Source organism: Helianthus annuus, chromosome 16, assembly GCF_002127325.2.
Source record: "Helianthus annuus cultivar XRQ/B chromosome 16, HanXRQr2.0-SUNRISE, whole genome shotgun sequence".
In the NCBI taxonomy this organism is placed as follows: Eukaryota; Viridiplantae; Streptophyta; class Magnoliopsida; order Asterales; family Asteraceae; genus Helianthus; species Helianthus annuus.
Window position 1 is genome coordinate 110,028,849 of NC_035448.2, and position 25,872 is coordinate 110,054,720.

The window sequence follows — 25,872 nt, forward strand, 5'->3', positions numbered from 1 at the left end:
AAGTTTTCTTTACTCCTGATGATCCTCTTGAAGCAGCAACAAAACACACATCACCATCCTGATTCACCACAACCTGCTCATTTTCACATGATAAAAACATTAGCAGAGTCGCTAGAAGAGTTGTGAGATGAAGAAGACGTAAGCCCATTGTAGACCGATGGATCTTGAACCTGATCATATCCAGTATCTTTCTTCTTCATGCTGAGCTCATAAGCTCTCAGCTTGCCAACAACCTCTTCAAGCTCTTTTGTCTCATAATCTGCTTCGCCCTTGATCATCAGAGTATAGATATCCCACTTGGTAGGCAAAGCATCTAGCAGCTTGTCATTCTTCTCTACGTTAGTATAGCAATCGATCACATAATTTTCCATTTCTGACATCAGATGGTAGTAACGAGTGATGACGTCTTCAAGTGACTCATGCTTCATGTACTTGAAAACAACAAACTGCTTCTTCAGTAGATCAATCTTGTTTTTCTTGACATCAGCATTTCCAGCGTATCTTTTCTCCAAAGCATCCCACATATCCTTTGAGTTAGTGTACTTCTTGAAGGTATGCTTGATGCTATCAGGTAGCGACATTTTGATTGCAGCCAAGGCTCTCTTTTCAGCCTCATACATCTTTTTGTCATTATCTTGCATGTTAACATAAGCTGTTCTTCGTGGTCTGCCCTCAAAGTCGTGTGTAGGGTTCGTATACCCATCTTCAATGCATATCCACATGCGCGTATCCTGATATTCAATGAAGGACTGAAAATGATCCTTCCATGTCAGATAGTTTTCCACCTTCATCATCTTAGGTGGTTTGTTGGTAGTGCCAACCTCATGCTCCATCTTCAACAACTCGTTCAAAGTATACATGTTTGACATTTTAACGTTGCAGACTGAGAAAACCGTACAAAATTTTCCGAAAACTGTGATTACCAAATTACACCGTTAGAATCGTCTCGAAAAGACGAATCCAATGATATATAACATCAAAAACCGAAATCGGGATTTTCTAGACTTTTTTTTTGTCCTAAAAATCCAAGGAATCTAACGGCGCAAACGGTTCTGTCAAACGAGCTACAGATCAAATTCTATTTGCAAAACACTGAAATTTTATCGACGCTTGCTAGAAAATGTTCCACCTTTTTAATTTGCTGGATTTTAAATATGCTGGTAAATTCGCTGGCTGTTGATGGTTCAAATTCGCTGATCAAAGTTCAAAGGTTCGCAGGTCAAATTCGCTGTTCAAGTTCGCTAGACAAATTCGCTGGTTTAGTTCGCGATTACGACGACTGGTAAAGTCGCCGAAAACCGTAATAATTTCGCTGTGAAAACTATACGGTTACCAAAGTCGCCTTTGGATTTAACTTCGCCGATCACCGAGGTACTCAGTCACAAAATCGCTGGAGAGTTAATATCGCTGGTCAGTCAGCGAAATTGATCAAATTCGCTAGATAAATCTGGAAACTTGATCTGTTCGAAAATTGTGAAGATTTTTCTGATTCTCCTAACAACTTCCTGCAAAATCAAAGCAGCAAATTAGCAAAAGAATTTCGAAAATTTATCAAGAACTGATTGAATAAACTCAAGAACACGAAGAACAGTCTTCGAATCTTCAAGTCTATCAGCCGAAAACTTTTCCAGAATCAACCGAATCTTTCCAGAAATCCTGCAAACCACCAAACAAACAAACCAGAAGATCAAAATAGCCAAAATATTTCGAAAATTTTTTCAAACCAACACAAAAATTTCGAAAATTTTATAAACCCTAATTTTCAGGTTTAACAAAAAAATCGAAATCACTCCCTGTTTCTGCAGCAAACAATTCTGAACCGAGCCTTCAAGAGCCTAACGCTCTGATACCAATTGTAGGTCCCCTTGAGTCTTATGGATCTTTACAGAATCGTCTTTCCAATCAAGAGTGCGGAATCCTCTTGATCAGAATTAGCAGAAAACGTGTAGGAACAGAAATCAGCAATCACTTTCAAACCGGATCTTTATTGATTAACTATCTAACTGATTACAATCAATCAAGATCCTCACACACTCAAATTCGTCTAAACCCTAGCTCTCACGAATTTCAATGTCTCTCAAACTCTGTTTTGGCTGATTAACCTAAACCCTAAAGCCTAACCTTGTTTATATAACACAAGGTTTACTATTTGGGCTAGGGTTTGCAACATGGGCAAGCCCAATTCGTTTCCCCTTGACCCAAATGGGTTTAGTTTAGCCCAAACTCTATAATCTCACTATTACAAAGCTAAACCCGCTAACCGTTTATCGTTAAACTAATTACAAGATATCCAAAGACCAAATCTAAGCTGTTGTCACAGAATATGCACCAACAGCCACACTTGGAGATGCAATCACACCAAATTTTAATCCTAAGGCTTTTCCGGATTATAAGCCACGAGACCTCATTGATACGGAAGGTGCGGTGAGTTCTATCCGCTAGATAAAGACAAGGAAGTCAGTTAACCTTGCTAATAAATGTACTCCTAAGTAAACGTTTTGGTAAACGAATAGCCTTCTGTTGAATGAGGCGTTAACTTGGTGGAATCTCCAAGTGCAAACTATAGGGAGTAATACAAAAAAGATGTTATTGTGGGAAGAACTCAAGAATCTTAAGCGAGAAGAGTATTGCTCGCTAGTGGAAAAATTCCAAGTTTGGGAACCGAGCTCTAGAACTCGATTATGATTAGAGCGAACGTAGCTGGTTACCCCCGACGCCTCTACGATCTCTAAAAGATTGTTGCATACTAGATAACACCCGAATCCAAGTGCACGGAGCGCTACATTTGGGGTATAGACTGAGATACGAATCTGACATTAAGAAGCATGCTAGTAACTTGCCAAAATCCTGAAAGAGATAAGTGAAACTTTCATCAGGCGGGCACTTGCAAAAGTGCCAAGAGTAACGGTGTGGTGAGACTGGGCACAAAACGGAAACTAATGAGTTAGTTATATTCAAGAATGAATGAGGAGGTTTAACTGTGGAAAAGAGGCCACTATGAGCATGGACGTCTAAGGACGAATCAAGCAAGTGAATAAGCGTGTGTATGGGTAGAACTATGAATACTCCTCAAAATCCCAATGTTGCCATGGGTACGTTCTACTCCATAACCAACATGTATCAATTCCTTGAATACCAACGTCAGCTTAACTTAGTGTCTTGAGATACTAAGCATATACACGAATTAGAGTCATGTAGGTTAAACATGTCTTGCTCTATCAAGTTAGCTAATGAGGAATTAGCGGAGTCATGTGAGGTCATTAAAGGTCACCGATACGTTCCTATCAACCGACCCGTTGCATCCGTGTTGTTTAACACCTGTGTCGGTATTAGCTCCATCCCCATAAAATTCAAAGTATGCTTGGCCGAGTCAAGTAAACAAGACGTCCTCCCATTCAATAGGATTGACCAATGGTAAATTAGTCAAGTCAGGAAAGACATCAAAGGATGCACAAGAGCACGAAAATTCAGTAACAACTCTTCACTCATTCAACTAGGTTGTTACGACTTAACTTCTGGCACAGATTGGTTGGCCGACAACCGAGCAGAAGTAGTTGTGCTGCGAAAACTATTATTCTTTTCCCCCCTGTCTGACGAGAGAACATCTTTTGGTTCACGGAGAGAAACACGACACACGGCTGCTGACCAACAACTGTATGAAGGCTCGGAAGAGTCCGAGAACAGGATGCATCGCCTTTCTTGTCCATGTGGTCGACAAGAAGGCCGAGTAGCGCAAAGTGGAGGAGATTCCTGTGGTAAGGGAATACCCTGAAGTCTTTCCAGAAGACTTGTCGGGACTACCTCTGCAGCGACAAGTCGAATTTAGTATCGATCTTGTGCCAGGAGCTGCACCGGTGGCAAAAGCTTCATATAGACTCGCACCCTCGGATATGCAGGAATTATCTACTCAGCTTCATGAATTGTTTGACGAAGGATCCAATAGACCGAGTTTCTCACCTTGGGGACCTCCGGTGCTGTTTTTCAGGAAGAAAGATATAGATTACCGAGAAGTGAACAAGTTAACCATAAAGAACCGGTATCCTTTACCAAGGATTAACGACTTGTTCGATCAGTTACAAGGTTCTAGCTTTTATTCCAAAATTGATCTAAGATCCGGACACCATCAGCTGAGGATCCAAGAGGAAAGCATTCCTATGACAGCGTTCAGGACTCGCTATGGGCATTACGAGTTCCTTGTTATGCCTTTCGGCCTAACAAACGCTCCCACCGCATTCATGGATTTGATGAAACGGGTATGTAAGCCATATCTCGACAAGTTCGTGATCGTATTCATTGATGACATTTTAATATACTCACGAACCAAGGCGGAACATGAACAACACTTGAGAACTATTCTGGAGCTACTTAAGAAAGAACAATTGTATGCCAAATTCTCAAAATGCGAATTTTGGATTCGCGAAGTGCAATTTCTCGATCACGTGGTGAACGAGAACGAAATACATGTTGATCCAGCTAAGATAGAGGCCATAAAGAACTTGAACACTCCAAAGACCCCAACGGAAGTAAGCCAATTTCTGGGTTTAGTGGGATATCATCGGAGATTCAGTGAGAATTTCCTTGAAATTGCTCAACCGCTAATCTCGTTCACTCAAAAGAATAAAAAGTTCGATTGGGCGAAAGACAAAAAAATGGCATTCCAAACGCTCAAGGATAAATTATGCCAAGCGCCAATCTTATCACTCCCTGACGGCACCGACGACTTTGTGGTGTATTGTGACGCATCGCACCAAGGTTTGGTTGTGTATTAATGCAACGTGAAAAAGTCATCGCGTACGCGTCACGACAGTTGAAAGTTCGTGAAAAGAATTATACCACTCACGACCTAGAGTTGGGCACAGTTGTATTCGCTTTAAAGATTTGGTGTCACTATCTCTATGTTACTAAGTGTACCATATTCACTGATCATAGAAGTCTTCAACATATATTCAATCAAAAAGAATTAAACATGCGCCAGCGGCGATGGGTAGAATTGTTGAATGACTATGATTGTGAAATCAAGTACCATCCGGGCAAAGCAAATGTTGTGGCGGATGCTTTGAGCCGGAAAGAGTACGAGCTTTAGAGTTAACCATTCAGATGAACTTCACTACTCGTGTGCACGATGCACAACTAGAAGCTCTAAAGCCAGAGAACATTCAAGCAGAATCCTTGCGAGGATTAGAGAAACAACTGGAAGATATCAAAGATGGCACAAGGTACTTCATGGGAAGAATCTGGATTCCTTACTTTGGCGGATTGCAAAACTTAGTGTTGGATGAAGCACACAAGTCAAAATATTCAATACATCCCGGATCTGATAAGATGTATTAGGATGTAAAGGAATATTATTGGTGGCCTAATCTCAAAGGAGATATTGCGACCTACGTTGGGAAATGCCTAACTTGTGCAAAGGTCAAGGCCGAGTATTAAAAGCCATCTGGGCTATTACAACAACCCAAGATCCCCGTTTGGAAATGGGAACATATATCAATGGATTTCATTACAGGACTCCCATGGACCTCTCGAGGTCATGACATGATTTGGGTTATCGTCGATCAATTAACCAAGTCAGCTCACTTCTTGCCATATCGCGAGAAAGACAGTACAGAGAAGTTAGCTGAGCTTTATCTCAAAGACATAATAGCACGTCAAGGAGTACCTATTTCAATAATCTCGGATCGCGATGGTCGCTTTGTGTCAAGAATATGGCAATCATTTCAGGAATCGCTTGGATCTCGTTTGGATCTAAGCACATCATTTCATCCGCAAACCGATGGACAAAGAGAGCGAACCACCCAAACGTTGGAAGACATGCTTCGTGCCTGTGTGATGGATTTGGGTGGAAACTGGGATACTCATTTACCTCTGGTAGAGCTCTCGTGTAATAACAGTTATCACACAAGAATCAAAGCCGCCCCATACGAAGCACTATACGGACGGAAGTGCCGATCACCGCTGTGTTGGACGGAAGTCAGAGACAAACATTTCATTGACCCTGAAGTAGTCCAAGAGACCACTGACAAGATAGCAAAGATACGAGACCGTATCAAAGCGGCTCGTGACAGACAAAAGAGCTACGCGGGCAGAAGACGTAAATCATTAGTCATCGAGGTCGGAGACAAAGTCTTACTGAAAGTCTCGCCTTGGAAAGACGTAGCTAGATTCGAGAAACGTGGAAAACTAAACCCGAGATACATTGGGCCATTTGAGGTTCTAGAAAAGATCGGTACCGTCGCGTACAAGTTGAAACTGCTAGAAGAACTCAATAACGTACACGACACATTTCATGTGTCGAATCTCAATAAAAGTCCGACTGTTGAGGCAGTTATCATCCCAGCGGATGAAATTCATGTAGACGACACGCTCCAGTTTACCGAAGAACCCATTGAGGTTATGGACCGGAAGGTCCACAAGACAAGGAGAAGTCGTATCAAACTAGTAAAGGTCCGCTGGAACTCACGTCACGAACCCGAGAATACATGGAACGTGGAGTTCAGATCAATACAAAGTACCCCTCCACCTGGTCGAGAAGAGTCCTTCAAAGGATAACTCAATGTGAATTTCGGGACGAAATTCTTTTTAACAGGAGGAGAATGTGACAAATGGCAATAAACCGGCAATCCCGTACAAACTAATCACTATTTTATTTACATAATCTCATGCATTTAGCGTAATTTAATTACGTAACAGTGTCGTTAATTGGATAACAAGGTTAGGACAAGGAAACAATGCTAAAACATATGTTGGTTTTTGCCACATTGCGAAATCAGGCAAACAATGTCCTAAAAGTGTTGGTAGAAAGTGTCACGTGCACTATTCACGGTTACACTATTCATGCCAGCAAACCGTGAAATCAGACTGAAACACCGAAAAACGACACACGGATAACATAACTGAGTCCATTTATATAAGGAAACATTATTATGAAAACACATCTTGCAAAGGAACAAGACTTTCCGGTATAACGCCCTAATCTCAAAAATGTTTATTTCGGCTAAAAATATAGCACTTTTAACTTGTCCGAACCTATAACAAAGCATTTCCGGGACTTCGGAATTATGTCACTTGATGAAAAACACACTAAAACATTTTAAGGATATCAATGAGATGACCAGAATCATAAGCTTCCGATATTATATCGCTATGCATTCAACTAGCCCGTTAGCGAACCTACGAGCTAGTAAGCAATATTTCCGTCATCGTAGCAACCAAATGGAAACTCTAGTGAACTAGTTAAGCTAAATTTGGGACTCGGAACCACTTCATACATCACTCGGATGCGAGATAACAACTTGCGGAAAAGTTTGTCGGTACGACATAAAAGCACCGTTAGTGAACCGACGCTTAAACGAAAAGCATTCGGAGTACTAAAGCATGATTTTTACTAGTTTAGTGAACTAGCTAATAATAATTATCACCCTAATCTGTTAATTACCCTCTAATGGTGTAATTGAACACTTAATCTTCATACTTAACATAATGACCAAAATATCTACTTTTTAAACAATTTTTATCAAAAAAAAAAAACATATAATACCCCCCCATGGTGAACGATTTCAAGGTGAGCCCCAATCCTTTGATCTTGCTTGAATTCTAGAAGATTTAGGCATGGTTAATGGTTGAAATATGATAACACCTACCATACTCTTTACCACACTTCCATAACCTATCTTTCAACATCATTTCATCACTTGAAAATTTCAAAGAAACCTCCCCACATTCTCATCTATTCTCGGCAGCCATACACCCATTAACCCACTTTCAAATCTTCATTTATTTCTTATTTTTCCCATAATCTAAGCCTTACTAGATCATCCACACATAGATTATACATGGAGCTTCACTAGGAGCATCTTGGAGCTTAATATTGTTCTTATTTTCTTATTTTGGCTTGTGCAATATTGTAAGTCTTCTAATCACCATTTTTAAGCTTCATATTACTAGTAGATTACTAAAGTACAAGTTGATCATCAAAAAGGATTAATAAAATTATAGGATCGTGTTGCGACCCGAACGAGTCGTTCAGAGGAGTTTTAATCTATTTCAAAGGCGGAAGCAGAGAAATAGACTTCGAAACAGCTTGAATATCACTTTAAACTTCTTTTTGATTGATTTAACACTGAATACAATCACTGGACAAACCGGCAGCACCTCGGTATCCAAATCATAAACTGTTACAACTGATTTCGCTTGAACTGCTATTTATAGAGTTCTAATTTCGCTTGAAAGTGGCTGTGATCATTTCAAGCGAAATCACTAATGTTGATTTCGCTTGAAATTGCACATATCACTTTCAAGCGAAATTACATGCTTTCAAGCGGAATTAGCATTAAATCCTATTACTCGTACTTCGTGCCCTTATTTAACATATCTAGTACAAGACTCGATACAAGACGAAGTCGACAGACGCATGCACCAACAGACTTCCCCTCGAATGTTGACGAGTCTTAAGTGTCGAGTCTTCAACGTCTTCAGTCTTTATCAGTCTTACTGCACTTTACTCGTTCTATCAGCACCAACATGCTCCTTTCGAACGAAACCTTCTCTCGGATGTCTTCAGACTCCCCCTTTCGATGCGCTGGGATTGTAATCTGGCTTTCACACAATCAGGATCGTGATTTTGCTCTCAAGCTTTCTAATTCTTCTTGATCAGATCTCTTGATTCCTTAAGTTCATCAGCATCATCAGCTCCAGTATCATAACCTGGCTCTCATTCTACTCAGGAATCGGAAACTGGCTTTCCTACACATTCTCTACCACATAATAAATTCCATAAATTTTAACAATTTAATATTAAGATGTATGCACCAACTCAGACTCTCCTTTTCAAAACAACCAGAATATCTGTGACCACTTGCAGAAGAATATTCAAACATTTTTAGATTTAACAGACTTCCCCTCAAAATGACATCATGTTCAGCATTTGGAATTTTGAAAATCAGCTTTTCAACATCAGTTGTCGAAAATCTTTTTGGATTTTTGAGTTTAAAGAAATACAGTAAATAAATATTTACATACAATATTTTTGTGAGTTTGTGTAAGAATATCATATCAGTTTATGAGACAAATCACCAACACCGTTAAGCTTCATTTCATTTTAAGTTCTAAACAATTCACTTAGATTGTCAGTATACTGGTCCACTTAAATTTTCACACAAAGTTCAACTGTTTCGAGATACGATATTAGTGTTTTAATGACATAAACTTATCCGCGTGTCCCACTACTTGAATATACTCCTGTATCCAGATCCCAATATTCAGTCTTACAAGTGAGTATACCTAGATGATATCTGTAAGAGGTTAGATGCAAAACCGTGAGAGCTTAGGTCAGAATTTCCGTTCAGCAGAGAGATGACGGTTCAACTTTTGGTGTGTCCCCTTTAGAGGATCTTTTCTTCAATAGCACATGATTAGCATTTTTCAATGTTTCATCATTTTTTATGCTGAGGGTGGTGCTATATTTCAAGCATTTGCAGAAAGTATTATACGGGGACTAGGCCATTGCTTCCGCAAAATCAGAAGTCCCGGGATAATACCCCAGATATCACTGAGTATAAAGACCTAGTATCTCAGAAAGAGGGACCTTTCAAACAAGACTTCTGGGGTTACCCATATATCCAAGAAATGTTCCCCACGATATAAGCAAGTTTGAAATTTAGGTTTATATCTCGAATACAATCTACTGAATGTGTAAAAACCTACTGGCACATCCACAGTGAGATTGTTTATCACATTTTTAACTTTCCATTTCTTAAGCATGTTGTGATAGTCGACTGATGTACTATCATTTCCTCTTTTCACAACAAAACTCGTTTTTGATTTTTATCATGTTTTTGTCTTTTTCAAATTTTCTAATGTTTTTGGATTTTCTGAAATTTTTACTCCCCCTAAAATGCAAACACATTTAAAGAAATTTGAAAACAAACTGTACAAGTAAAATGACAACTGATATCGAATCGCTTCAAATCGCCATCCACTAGGCATAAACAATCAGAACTCCCCCTTTCAACAAACTATTTTCCCATTAAGATTTCAAAACACTCAAGTTTGTTTTAATTAAAATGGTTTTTCCGGAAAATAAGTTTTTTTTTAACCACTTGTAGGTTCGGGGTAAACTCATCACATGGTCCATTTTTAACCACATATATGAGGATTACATCAAGTTCAAATTAATGACCTTGACTAACCACTTTGTAAAACAAACCATTTAAACCTCTGTACCACTTGTAAGGCGAAATCACTTTTCGTGATTTTCTCAAGAAAAAATGCCGATTCCTACTCCACACTTACCAACCTGGGAGTTCCGGCATAGTCCATCACCTGTAAAAAATTTCAACAATTTTAAAATTTTTCACAAAAACTATTTTAACAAGAATGATGCCGATTCCTGCTCCACGATTACAAACTTGGGAGCTCTGGCAAGTCAGATTTTTTTTAAGGGAAAAGAATTTCCACCCAAGTCTGACCAACCTTGGGTGATTTTAACTCTTGTTCAGTAGGGGATTTTGGCAATTTACTCAAATAAATATTTACATAATCATAATTACTATATACAAAATTATGAAAAAATTTTATAAGTTGCATTCTTTGTAGCATAAAAATCTTTAACCCCTTTGGCCTTTCCCTTGACCATTTTCTCAAAAATCTTTTTCACATTGCCATTAAAAGCTTTCTCAACATCAAATTCCTTCTTATCAGAATAGAATTGATTTGAGATCTCAACCTTACTAACTTTTTGTTTAACATTTTCATCCTTCAAAGATGGAAAATTAACATCATCTACTGAAGGCACTGAATTCTCTTCTTTAATCTCAACTTGTGGCTCTTTTGGCTTTGTGGAACCAGAATCATTGCCAGTTTTCTCATCAAACTTCTTAACAACCCACATTTGGTTGTCCTTGGCTCTCTTTTTGTAAAAATTTTTCTTAGAACACTCACCAACTTCATAGGTTGAATTTTCAAAAATTTTGAACTTTTCAGTTGGTGGTTCAACATCGACAACTTTTTTTTAAAGTTTTTCAGAGACTCCCTGTTTTGTCTTTGTAGCTTGAGAGCAGTTCCATGCAATGTGACCAACTTCATTGCACTTGTAACAGCTTCTAGTCTCCTTTCGATGAAAAACTCCAGCTCCTTTCCTCTCAGCAAGAAACTCCTGGTTTGATTGTTTCCAGAAAGGTTTCTTCTGTTCTTCCTCAGCACTTCCTTCTGAAACAAATTTTGTGTTTGTTTTAGAAATTTTGTCATTTTTATAATTTTCAGGTGGAACGAAACCTAAACCTTTCTTTTTGTAGTTACCATTATGGTTTGATTTCTTTTGAAAACCAGAATCAGAACTGTAACCCTTTTTCTTGTTTAATCTTTGTTGAACTCTTGAAGTGTATTTTTTTAGGTTTTTTAGTAAGATTTAAATCTTTTATTTCAGAAATATTAATTTCTGTCATTTTGAAAACCTTTTTGATCATTTCAAATCTAACAATTCTTATTGGAAATTCTTTATCAGAATATAATTTGTCAGAATCATTCAAAGTGTATGCAACTTCAAATGTTTCCTCATTCAAATTAGATTTTGATAGCAAAAACTCTTTACTATAAACCCTTTTAACCGACGGTTTTGGACTGTTGACTAACGAACTTGAACCTCCAGACTCAGACTTTGACTCAGACTCCTCATCTGTATCCAACACCTGATCGACCACCCTTTTTATTAATTCAGACTCATGATCAGTGTCAGACGATGTGAAAGTGACGTCAATGTTTTCTGGTAATTCATCGGTTATATCATACTTCAGTTTTATATTGACTGCCTTTTGAACTTGCTCCTCATTTGGTTTTCTGGGAGAATAACCTTCCCAGATCGGAGGTGGACACTTGTTATAGCTAACACTCGGTTTCTTACCAGTATCCTTCTTCTTTGGCTTCTCATCCTGAAATGCTTCAAAACCTGCAACAGTTGGATAAATTTGATCAATAAGATAATCAGAACTAGAATAACTCTGTAATAAGCGTCTGATTCTCTCATTCTCAATTTTCTCAGTCTCCAACTCTTGTTTCAGCTTGGCACATTCCTCAATGTAATAGTTTATAGCTTTTTGTTTCGTCATCATCGTTGCATTCATCATTGTCAAAGCGTCTTCTCTCTCAGAATTTATCTTTTGAAGACCAGTTACTGTTCTATTCTATTCAATACATCATAAGATTCCTTCACGTAATTGAGATTGAATAGTAATTGTTCCTTCATCTTCTCAAGCTCAGCTAACTTCTCGTCTTTTGCTGCACATTCTTTGCAAGATTCTAGACACTTTGAGCAAGGCTTGATGACTTCCACAATTTTTTCTACTTCAATAATCTTTTCAGATTCAACAACTTTTTCAGCTTCAGTCACCTTTTCTGTTTCACCAACCTCCTCAGCAACAATTTTAACCTCTTCATTTTGAACAGTCTCTTCTTTTTGAATAATACTTTCACACTTCATTTGCTTTTGTTCTTTTGCTTCTCGTCTCTCCTTCAGGAGACAGATGAGTTTTTGCAACATTAATATGTCTTTCTTCTTCATCATCATCACTGTCATCAGTTGGTGATTGATCAAACTCAATTGACTTGTCAGAACTATCATCTGAAGAACTAGAATCAGATGGTGTTTGATCAAAAATAGTTTCTCTTTCTGAACTTTCATCTGAATTTTGTGAGCTTTCATCTGATGAAACAGACTTTTCTTCTTCATTCTTCACACTAACACCAATAGCTTTCATCCACTCGGTAAACATATCTGGTTCTTTCACAATTTTAGCAATGAAAGCTTTAAACTCTCCTTTCTCATCCATAAACATATCCCAGCTAAAACCTTCAGGTAATCTTTCATCATCTTGATTGATTAGGCATGCTTTGCTGTTGGATGAAATGTATTTTCTCAGCTAAAATTTTCTTGATTCACTAAACATGCTCTCTTTGAAGAATCCTCTATCACTTTTCTACCATGAGCCACTTGTGGTTCTTGTTGTTGTTGTTGACCAACTTGTTGATATATGGCTTTCTGGTAGTAGTCATCTTTTCCAAACGGATTCTTTGCTTCATTTGCTTCTCTATTCTTGCATTCCCTCTTGAAATGACCTTTCTCCCTGCATCGAAAACAAGTAACTTTAGATTTATCAAAACCTAAAGTAGAAACATGTGCATCAAGAAAATCATTTCTTCCAGTAATCATTTAAATTTTTCAGCTCTTCTCAGGACACTAGCTAGACACCATTTGATGTCCATGAGCTCCATCTCTTCAGCGTCTATCTGATCGTAATCCTCTTTTGTTAGCATAAGATTTCCGATTCTCCCTGCAACCAAACCTTCATAGGATTGTAGCACAGTTGCAAGTAAAGACATGTGATCTTTTGCAATTTCTTCAGAAAAAATTTGACCCTCTGGAAGATTCAAAGCTATATTGCACTGTATCACACAACCACCACCTTTTGTATTTTGAGAATGAAAACTCTCAGTTGAACTTTTTGGATTGACACTTGGGTATGAAGAGAAACCACTGCTGGTATTAGGACTTTGTTCAACATTTTCAGATGAGTTTCCAGCACTAGACGCAGTTTGAATCTTCGGACTTCTTTCAACCTCTTGAACACTGCCTTTATAATACATTTTCACGTCTTGTTGACCACTCGGATAATTCATCCTCGCAATCGTTTGCTGTTCAAGATCTTGACCCTCAATCTTCTCGATAAACTGAGAAATCGTCAAACCATCATATACTCCAGTGTTCTTTAAGATCATCAAGTAAGTACCCCACTCCTTTTGAGGTAAAGCGTCAGCTAACTTGTCGACCCATTCTTCACGATCTTTGGTTATGCTTAACATTGACATAGATCTCACTAGATGGCAATATCTTTCAATTAGTTTCTTTGTATCTTCCCCTGGAAAACTTGTGAAAAGATCAAATTCCTTTTTAAGTAGTGCCTTTTTACTCTTAATCATCTTTTCACTTCCCTCAAATTTGATTTTAAGAGCATCCCAAATTGATTTTGAAGTTTTTTCATGTTGAAGCAATACAAAGATGTCTTCTTTAATGGCTTGCTGAAGTAGACTAATCATCATCTTTTCAGCTTTGTACATGTCACGTTCTTTGTCACTGAATTCCGAGATTTCTTTTTCAACTTGCAGATCTGTACGTGGTAGAACATACTTCTTCAAAATACATTCCCAAGATCTCAGATGATTAGCTTGAACCCAGTTTTCAAACCTATCTTTCCATCCGTAATACTCCTCAATGCTCATTAGCTTCGGGGGTTTTTTGCATTGTTCCAGTCTCATTTTCCAAATTCATGTTTTGAGCAATGGAAGCCGGAGTAGTCGGGGATGTGGCGAATGCGTTATAAAATTCTACACTCATGATTCGGTAACACGTTTTTCAAAAACATCACTTTTCAAACGGAATCAAGTTCAAGTGAAATAAGGCTTTCAAACAGAATAACAGTTCAAGCGGAATACCCTCTTCAAGCTGAATACCAAATCAAGCGAAATTATGTCTTCAAGCGGAATCACCAACTCACAGTTTCAAGCGAAATAGCCAGTTTCAAGTGGAATACCAATTTGGAGCGGAATAACTGATTTCGTTTGAAACTTTTCAAGCGAAATAGCTCACTGAAGCTGTTGGATCTGAGTTTGATTTTGATTGTATTTTGTGTTTGTAATTAATGTGAAAGTGAATGAGTGTGCAGCGGAATTATGGTGAAAACAAACTTTGCATACAATCAAACGAGAGTAATACTTTGATCAAACATCTTTACACAATGAACCGAAAGATTGAATTTATTTCAACAACGATTACAATGATTGATGAATGAATGCAAACTCCCCCTCAGCCAGAGCTCAGTTGTTTGTTCGTGCAAAGAAGACGATTGTGCAAAAGAGCTGATAGAACAGTACAAAGTACTGAACTATTTATAGGCACTTGCATACTACTGAGCATCTTAGCTGACGTCACCATGAAAGTGACATCTAACCTCCTAACAAACTCTAACCTCTGATCTATACAAACTCTGCTGTGTTAACTACTGCTACTACATTACATTACAAAACAGACTATTGATCAGCTGCTGCAACCTTCTACTGCTGTGAACCCAGCAGTACTTATCCGGATCAGCAGAGCTTGACTTAAGGCAGTAGATTGAATCAGCAGGGCTTTAGTCTTTCATCATGTCTTTACTTGATCAGCAGTTGTAGGTCAGCAGTTTAGCAAGATCAGCAGATAGGAGGTCATCAGATGTTGAAATCACTTTCAAGGGGAGAGACTTGTATGTAAACATCTGCTTATTCTGGATCCACTGCTCTGATCCAGTTTTGGCTTTAATTATCTGTTCCTCTGATAGGGTTCAATCCCAACAATCTCCCCCTGGAACAGATAATGCCAAAACTCTTCATTATTGTGGACATTTATTGCCTCATCAACAGTTCCCTTATTTGACCTTTAAACTGTAGTTCAAAGTTAAAGGCATCTGTGTCTTCATCATCCCTGCTAAGTGGAAGATCAAGGAGATCCTGCAAATCTTCAAGACTCAGGCCAAGAGCTTGTTCCCTTGATATTTTCTCCACTTCTCCACCAGACCTGAGCAAGGTCAATACGCAGGTTTGTTTGTCAGTTCCCACTTTTGTATTTTTGAGCCTGGTGGGTTTCTTGGGAGATGTTTATTTGCAGAAGTATTAGGTGAGGCTGGCCCGTTCATCACTGGCTGAGCAGCTTTAGCAGAGTTCTCCAGTTCAGCTTTAGCAGCTTTATCAACAAGCCTTCTTTCATAATGGCATTTCTAGTAAGAATCTCTTGAACTGTTTCAAATCCTAACTGGCTTTGTTTTCTTCTTTTGTAGAAGGCAGTACCAGCAGGAGCAGTGGCTCTCCTGATTTGCAGCTTTGTTGGTCTTTTTGAAACCTCTGCTTCAGGATAGTCAGGCTTTTGAGGAACCTTTGGGTCTTTCTTTCTTAATTCCTCCAACCTTTTGTAGGTTGTCCTGACCACATCTTCTTTCCATCTAGCAACTTGTCTTTTGTTTCCAAATTCAGCAGCAACCAGTTCTTCTTTCATTCTCCTCAGTTCTACCTGTTTATCAGGTACATTCTTTCTGAACTTTGCCCAATCAGGAGGAGTGTGAGTGACTTTCCTGTTTATCATGTCATGAATTCTTGCTGCTTCATTTTCAAGCTCAGGAACAGTCTACTCTTTGTACATATATCTCTCTCCTTTGTACTTCTTGTGAGCCATAATGCTTTCAATGTAGTCTTTCTTCAAAGTTTCAGCTGCTCTTTCTGAAATTTGTTGACTGACATTTTTTGCAAATCGTTCAAGGGAGTTGACTTGTGTGAGCAGATATTGATAGTTTCTAGAAATTTCTTTGTCAGATTTCCCTTGTGTGTTTCTCTTTGAGATATCCTCTGCTTGCTTGGCCTTGATCTTCAAATATTCATCAACATTTTTAGGCCAGGGATATCCTTTTATTGATGGCAACCTTCTTTTGGCAGGGTCATCCTCATAATAGAATGATTTTATTTCTTCTCTAACAGCTTCTAGTTCAAGAGGAAATTGAACACCTGCAGGAGGTAAGGGCTTGTGCATTGGAACTGAAGAAAGAGGAACTGGTTTTGGTATTGGTATTGTGACAAGAGCTAAAGATTTTGAAGATGTTTGGGATGGTGAAGTGTCATCATCTTTAAGAATTAGCCTTCTCCTCTTTATTTGAGGAGGGGCTGATGATCTTTTGGATGGAATAGTGGATGTAGTGGCAGTGGTTTGTGATAGACTAACAGTTGTTGAAACAACTGGTGTTCCAACCACTGTTGTCTTTACAGCAGATGTTGTAACAGCTGCTATCTTCTGCCTTTTGGCAGGAGGTGATTTTGTTTTTGGTGGTGATGGTGGTAAGGCAGTGGATGTAGTGTGTGTTGAACTGGGAGCAGATGTTGAAACCACTGAAGTACCAACAGTAGTGGATACAACAGGAGTTACAACAGCTGTTTTAGGTGGTGGTTTTGGAGCAGACTTTGAACGTCTGGTTGGAATGGATTTGGGTAGCCTTATTCTTCTTGTAGGCTTCTTCTTTTCATCAATAAGATTTTCATCATCTCTTGACCCTGAAGTACCCTGATCCGGATAATACACCCTGGCTTTCCTTTTGGCCTCTCTATCCCTTTTTACACTTGCAACTGCTTCTGCCAGTGCATTTGTGGTCACATCAATTTTCTTGCTTCCATCTGGCAGAGGGATCTGTTTGGTCATATTTGAATTTTCTGGTGCAATGTAGAGACCATCCTCTATTCCCTTCCTTCTCCATTCCTGAATTTTCTCCCCCTTTTTGGCATTATCTTCGGGAAGTTGATCAATGAAGAAAACTGGTGGAGGAGTAGTGCCAGTGGTGTGCAGGATCTGAGTTTTGAGAGCCTTTAGATCAGCCTGAGTGTTCTTGAACCTTGACTCCATTGCATTTCTCAGCTGTTGAACATGTTTTTCATGTTGCTGATCTGCTAGTTGTGCTTGATGATGAAGAAAAGGTTGAAATAGATTCCAGAGCTCATTTGTAGCAGATGCCTATGGTGGAGCAGGTGCTTGAGGTGGAACAGCAGTGGATTGTACCTTTTGTACTTGTAACAACTGTTGTAGCATATCTTTGAGTTCTGCAACAGAGTTATCAAGTTTTTCAACACGAGCCGTCAATTTCTGGTACTTTAAACCATCACCCAAATGAATGGGATCATCTGATTTCCCACTAGCAGTGGTTTTATCAGTGGTAGAGGTAGGGAGTTTACTCCAAACTTTAACCACTGATGCCCCTTTTTCTTGGTACTGAGGTCTTCTCCCTTCAACACTTGACAACCTTTTGATGTTGCCAGTAGGATAAATAAATCCACTGGTGGTTGGCAGAGGTGCTATAAAAGGAATTGCCTCCAAGGAAGTCTTATTGATGTAACCACTGCCCAACTGTAAACCAGTGGGTTCAACAGTTGTAGTGGCTGCTTCACTTGGATTACCACCAAGAGTTACTTGTAACTCAAGGGGTGTAACCTCCTCAGGTTGTGTTGGTAGGTTAGCAAGGAATGATACATCAGGCTCAATCAGTTGTTGAGGTATATTCTCATTAACAGGTGATTGAGAAGGACTGAGTAATGCCTAGTTCAAACCGATTGCATCCAACAAAAGTTGTGTTTTTGGTGGAATTGTGGATGTGATGGTGGGTGTAGAAAGAGGATTTGCCCCGGGCATTGAGCTGTGGATGATGGAAACGAGTGTATCCAGAGCATCATAATGTGGTGGCCCTTTGTGTACAACCTGTTCTTTTTGTGAAGAAGCAGGAGGAGTTATGGTTATGGGTTGAGATATTTGTACCAACTGCTGTGAGGAAGTAGCAGCAGTGGTTGCTTGTGACATTTGTGTTGTCACAGGCAATAGCTCTGGTATCTCATCCTCCAGAGTTGCCGTTTTGATTGGTTTGGGGGGTTTTTGATTTTTCTTTTTGTTTGGCTTTTTGGGATTTGTAGGTGTGGGTTTCAAAACAGTTGGTCTGCTGCTTTGATCACCTAGAGCAGTGGGCTCAGCAGCAAATACCTGAGGAGCAGTGGTAGCTGCTAAATTCTGCTTAGGCACCTCTGCTTGTGTTTTGCAAGGTGCTAACATTCTTGAAAAAGTTTCAGTTGTTAAGCTGTTTATTTGAGTAGTCTCACCTTGGTTTATTATAGCTAAATCATCCTTACTGAATTTCTTTGCAAAATAGTAACTTAAAAACCTTGGAAACAGTAAGAATGATTTTGTTTCAACATTATTAACCAAATCTTTAAAGATTTCCCGAGAATAGTTAAAATTTTCTTCTTGAAGAATTGCATATCCCAGATTTTGAATCTTTAAAGGGATTTCATTGAAAGAAGTGGTTTTGTTTGAAACACATAGTAGGAGGGTATGAAATAAAAATCTGGTTGCTGAAGGAAAATAACCTTTTTGTAAGGTAAGTTTCTTCATCATTGTGGCTTCATACCCTCTTTCAATGAAGTCAGTTTGTAACTCGTTTTTAGTGAAAGAAGTTTTACCTTCCTGGTCACCAAGTTGAAAGACCTCTGAAATGGATTGTGGCGTGATTTGGACTTCTTTCCCCTTTATAGAAGAGTGTATGGTGGTTGCAGTGTCTCCTTGTTTGTCAAGGGTTGCATTCTTCCAGAACTCCCTTTGGGTCTCCAAATAGATTGGTGCATCGGCGGTGAACAAAGTTTTGTACTTTGATTTTGCCATGATGTTGATGATGGAATCGAAAACATCGGTGGTTCCTGGCTTTGTTAGAAGACCCAGGAGATTGTGAGATGATTTGTATGGAATTTCAGTGGAAGTTGCCTTTTGAGAGGCTGTTCTCGACGATGATTTGGATGTGGGTTTTGCAGACTTCGATTTTGTCATTTTTAATAGAATGATCGAAGAAATTTGTGAAAGATGAGATGAAAAACTTCTTTAAGAAGAGAATTTTTGAAGAATTCAATTCGACAGTAAAACCCTGTTTTGGTGGTGAGTGGGGAATTTTATAGGGAAGAAAGTGAGTGCTGACGTGGCAGCCCATGTGACAACCCCTGGTGAAAGTGAAGGACAGTACTTTGATGATAGTGAGAGATGAAAGCAGTGGTAAGGAAGCAGTGGATGAATTTCACTATCAGTGGATAGCATATCAGTGGATAAGGCACTGCTTTTGAACAACAGAGTTTATCAAAGGAATGAGAGAACAGGGGTTGACTTTCAGCAGTGGACAGAATTTTTGAAGTAGAGCAGACTTTTGAACAATCAGTGGTTATGACAGACTTTTAAGGATTTTAATGAAAATTTCATTTTTAGCTATTTTTAAGGATGGATTTTTGATTTTCTGAAAACATTTTGTTGCTTTTATTCACAGAAAAACAAGATGTTGCTTGTTAATCCATGTTTAGCATCCCAATTCTAGAGACCAAGCTTTCAAAAGTGGCTGTATCAAGTGCTTTTGTGAGCACATTTGCCAGCTGGTCTTTAGTTGGGACATGATGCAGAGAAATCAAACCTTTTTCATAGCAATCCCTCACAAAGTGATGTCTGATGTCGATGTGTTTGGTGGTAGAGTGAGAAACTGGATTTTTGATGACATTTTCTGCTGCCTGGCTGTCCAACATGAGTGGTGTTTTTAAGGCAGTGATACCAAAATCCAGTAACTGATTTTGAAGCCACAGGAGTTGGGCTGTACAGCTTGCAGCAGCAATGTATTCAGCCTCAGCAGTGGATGTTGAAACTGCTGCTTGCTTTTTGCTTTGCCAAGAAACTAAGCAATCACCTAGAAACTGGCACCCTCCTGAAGTGGACTTCCTTGTGGTGTGACATCCAGCAAAGTCACTGTCTGAAAAACCTGAAAGCTTGATATTCCCATTAGCTGGATACCAGATACCAAGTGTGGGAGCACCTTTTATGTATCTGAAGATCCTTTTTACAGCAATGAGATTTGATTTTCTAGGAGCTGATTGACTTCTTGCACAGACACATGTTGCAAACATGATGTCTGGTCTAGATGCAGTTAGGTACAATAAAGACCCAATCATGCTTCTATAGAGTGTTTGGTCATTCAGCTCATCTTTTTCATCAGACATGACCAGCTTATTTGTTGCCATGGGTGTGCTGCATGGTTTACAATCATTCATATCAAATTTGGTTAAAAGTTCTTTAGCATATTTTCTTTGATGAATGAAAGTTCCATTTTGCATTTGCTGTACTTGGAGACCAAGAAAGCATTACAGCTCACCCATTGCACTCATTTCAAACTCAGCTGTCATGAGTTCTCTAAACTCTTCACACATTTTGTTACATGTGCTTCCAAAAATAATGTCATCCACATAAATTTGGACAATCATTAAATCCTTCCCTCTCCATTTAAGAAACAGTGTTTTATCAATGGTACCTCTTTTGAAACCATTTGAGAGTAGGAAGTTGGAAAGAGTTTCATACCAAGCCCTTGGTGCTTGTTTCAGGCCATACAAGGCTTTGTTTAACCTGTAGACATGATCAGGATAAAATGGATCCTCAAAACCTGGAGGTTGACATACATACACCTCTTCTTGAATTGTACCATAGAGGAAAGCACTTTTGATATCCATTTGAAACACCTTCATGTTGTGGTTGACAGCAAAGGCCAGGAACAGTCTAATGGCTTCCAATCTTGCAACAGGGGCGAATGTTTCATCATAATCAATCCCCTCTTCCTGTCTGTAACCTTGAACCACAAGCCTGGCTTTATTCTTAACACTTTGTGCCAATGGGACTAACCTCTTTTGGCAGTGGTACAAGCTCCCATACTTGTTGTCTTTTAAACTGTTGGAGCTCCTCTTGCATGGCTTCTACCCAGCTGTTGTCTTTCAGTGCCTCTTGGTACTTGACTGGTTGATGGAGTGATAGAAAACCAGCAAAAAGACAGATGTTTTGGGTTTGGCTTCTTGTGAGCACCCCTTCATTGATGTTGCCAATGATTTGATCAGGTGGATGAGATCTCAAGAAGATTAAATCTCCTTGGTATGGTATGATGGCATTTGTTGGTGAAGGCTGCAAATGTGTATCATCTGAGCTAACCACTGCTGGTGACTTTGATGACCTAGCAGTGGCTTCAAAAGGTGGTGGAATAGGAGGTAATGAAGTGGACAACTGCTGACTTTTATCCACTGTTTGAGGACTTTTTTCAGCAGTGTTTGAGGATGTGGAAGCAGTGGTGGATGGGCTACTTTGGTCAACAACTGTTGAGGTAGCAGTGGTTGAGCTTTGACAACTGTTTTGAACAACTGGTGCTTTTCCCTTTGTGGCAGAACTTTGAGGGATGATGATTTCATACCCATAGTCTGGTGTTGTGTCCTCTGATGGACCTGCACTGTTAGTCTTGACAGCAGTATTTTCAAAAGTAAATTTTTCAAGATCAAACAGATCTACAGGATTTGCTGGGATTTTCATTGATGAAAGTTCATTGAACTTTACATTCAAAGTCTCCTCCACTGCCTTGGTCCGTGTATTGAACACTTTGTATGCCTTGGCAGTGGTTGAGTATCCCAGATGAAAACCACAATCAATTTTGGCTGCAAATTTTGAAATGGAATCTTTTAAGTTCAAAATAAAGCATGGGCAGCCAAACACCTTGAAATAGGAGATCAGTGGTTTGATTTTATACAGAATTTCATAAGCAGTCTTTTTGTGCCTGGGGTTTATTAAAACTCTGTTCTGGACATAGCAAGCAGTGTTTACTGCCTCAGCCCAGAAAGTTAATGGCAAACCTGAATCTGCAAGCATGGTTCTGGCAGCCTCAATCAGATATCTGTTCTTTCTTTCAACAACCCCATTTTGCTCTGGTGTTCTAGGGATGCTGTACTGCCTTACAATCCCTTTCTTCACACAGAAGGCATCCAACTCCTTATTTTTAAATTCTGTGCCATTGTCACTCCTGAAGCTTTTCACTGGAAGGTCAAATTGCTTTCCAACTGTATCACAAAGTCTTGCAAAATGCCTGCAGTTTCATCTTTGGAGTGCAAAAAGAAAGTCCATGTAAACCTAGAAAAGTCATCAACAATAACCAAACAATATCTTTTCTTTTTGAGGCTCATGACTTGAACTGGGCCAAACAAATCCATGTGTAGCATTTGCAAACACTGGGTTGTTTTGGACTCTTCAATGGACTTGTAAGAACTTTTATGTTGTTTTCCTTTTAAACAGGAAATGCAATGTTCAGAACATGAAAACAATTTTTGTGGTAGGCCTCTCACCAAACCATTTTTTGAGATTTCACTGATTGTCTTAAGATTTGTGTGCCCCAGCCTTCTGTGCCAAAGTTCTGTCTCTTTGTTAGAGGCAGCTGAGAACAGACAGGCATCAGCTCTGGGACACTCTTTTGACATATCAACAACATAAACATTGCCACTTCTTTGAGCAACAAGTTTAGTGTGACCAGTTTTGATTATTGCTTCAATCTTTTTGACCATTTCTGGTCCAACAATCCTACAACAATCTTTTGTGAAGAATGACCCAAACCCTTTGTCACTCATTTGTGATACACTCAGAAGGTTGAATTTTAGATTGTCTATTAGATTGACATTTTCAAATTTTACATTTCCAGATTGCACTGTGCCAGACCCTAGAACTTTCCCTTTACTATTATTCCCAAAGGATATATCACCCCCTCCATGGATTTTAAAGTCTTTGAGGAGGGCTTTACATCCTGTCATGTGCCTGGAGCCTCCACTATCTACATATCAAAGACTATCAAAGCATGCAGAAGCTCCCTGCACATGAAGTAAAAGGCTTAGTTCATTAAGGGCTCCAAAGCCAACAGGGCTTTGGATGGGGATTCAGTAGTGTCTGGTATGGATGCAGAGTGATGGACAGTGGTTAGGTCATGGGTTTGGACAGTTTTAGTACTATTTCTTGCTAACCACTGTTGAGGGTCTTGACCAATCACCTGCTGATAACCAAAAGGATGCCTATTCACTTTAGGTTTAGAGGGCCTTTTGTAGGCCTCATAAACGTGTGGAATCCTTTGGTAAGACTGTTTTTCCTTGCCTTTTCTGAACTGATTGGCAGGGGGTGCATCAGTAACCTGAACATCTCTTTTGACAGATGTTTGGTTCAGCTGTTTTGTGACAGCTGTTTGAACTGGTACAAACAGTGGTTGCTTTTTGGTGAATTTGACAGATGATGATGCTGATAGACTCAAGGATGTTTTAGCAAGGTACTCATTCTTTTTCACATCAAAGTTTTTGAGATACACACATGCTTGAGTTTTGTGGTTTGTTTTACCACAAACAATGCAACTTTCAGCTGGAACTATGACACTTGTTCTATTTATATCATAAGCTTTTAAGTGGAAACAATCTTTTGTTAGATGGTTCCTTTTCTCACAGAATTCACAAAACAAGTTATCAATTTTTTCTTTCGTCTTTCTCTTTTCAGACTCCTTTGCAGCAGAGGTTTTAACCACTGCTGGAATGTCCTTGAGAGGTATGACTTTAGCTTTTGGAGCTTTGACACCATCAGTTGATGTAAAGTCCATTGGCTTCTAATTTCAAGAATATCACACTCATCAGACCATTTAGGTTTAAACTGATGATTTTCAAGCTCCTCAAAAGTAGAGGATCCCATTGGTCTGTCAAGTGTGATTTTGTTACCAAGTTTGTTAGTGATTTTCACTTCTTGGCCATTCTTGTTTATGGGGATGAACTCAGTGGTTACATCAGTGGTTTGAACAGATTTTTCAAAAGCAGTGTTTTCATCATCATGTTTTCTATAACCAACCCCAAATTTCACATTGCTTTTTATCTGTTTTTCAAGCATAACCTCATACCCTTTGCATGATTCCACCCATCTCTCACATGTGATCTGGGTGGACTCTAACTCCTTTTTGCAAACTTGGTATTTTTCTACCAAAGTTTGGAGTTGGGTTTTGGTTATGCTCTGCTCTTCTTTCAAGCTGCTAATCTCTTTGTCCTTTTCAGTCAATTTGTTTTTAAGTTCTTTTAAAGATCTTTCAAATTTGACTTCATCAGTTAAGATTTTATCCCGAAGGTTTTCATTCACCTCTTTGATGTTAGCAAAAGCAATAATGCAATTGTCAGAACACAGTTTTTCAAGAACTTGAGGTGTTACCTTGGCAGCAGCCATCATTGCACAATCACATTGAGGATTTTCTTCATCTTCAGCTCTTTCTTTTTTCTCACCTGCTTTTTCTTCTCTCTTTTCTTCCTTGTTCTCTTCTGACCATGGGTCTGTCAGTGGTTCAATCAGGGTACCTGAACTTTCTCCCAATAGTACTTCATTAGCCACAGCAGTAACCACTGCTTCAGTCACCTCATCCACTGTTTCAGAACCCAGTTGTTCCTCTTCAGATTCAACACCCCCTGTATTGACTCTAATGCCATCAAACAAAATTCATCATGAGAAGAAACATTGGAAGCATAGAGTGCAAAATTTTCATCACTGAGGTCTTCAGGCATACTGCTCCAGTCAACAAACCCTTGAGTGAAAAAACTTTGTTGATCTGGTTGTACTGCTGCTGGAGTAGTGGTTTGAGGTGCAGGTTGCACTTGTGCCTGAGGGACTGGGGTTTGAACATATTGGATCTGTGGAACAGTGGTTTGGACATAGTGCACTGGCACAGGGGCAGCAGCATAGTGAGCAGTGTTCACTTAAGCTGCTGGGGCATATTGGGCATAGTGCACAGTGCCTTGATTTTGAGGTCTAGGATTTGAGCTAGGATGAGTGATTATGGGACCAGTAGTTTGACTCCTACACTCCCTAGCGAAGTGTCCCAACCTATTACACTTGTAGCACTTGATTTTCGATTTATCCAACCCAACCCTTAGATTCCCATGCAAGCCTGGGAACTTTCGCCCTGTTCTTTTATAAAATTTGCTAGTTCTAACACTTAGCAAGGCCAGTTGACGCAGGATGTCAATTTCCTCTAAATCAGTGGGGTCAAAATGCTGTAGATCATTGAGTTCAAAGCTTATATTGTCTGACATCTGGTTTTCGTTTGCAGTGAATGCATAACTTGTAGAGTGAGGATCAGGGTTGTTAAAATTTGCACCAGCAGTTATGTCAATGAAGTGATCATAACCCTGATCCTTACCACTACTCCCAGATTCTTCTTGACCCAAAAGAGCAGTGTTACCGAATGTATAATCATCAACGGTTTTTCCTGACTCTTGTAACTTCCTTTTCTTGTTCAACTCCCTTTCGTAGGTCAGGAGTCGACCATGGAGTTGGGTCAAGGTCAGATCCTTGAACTCAAGTGAATTTCGGGTGACAAAAGCTATGGTGTCCCATTTTTCTGGCAGTGACCTGAGGAACCTGCTATTTTGAGTTGAGTTTGT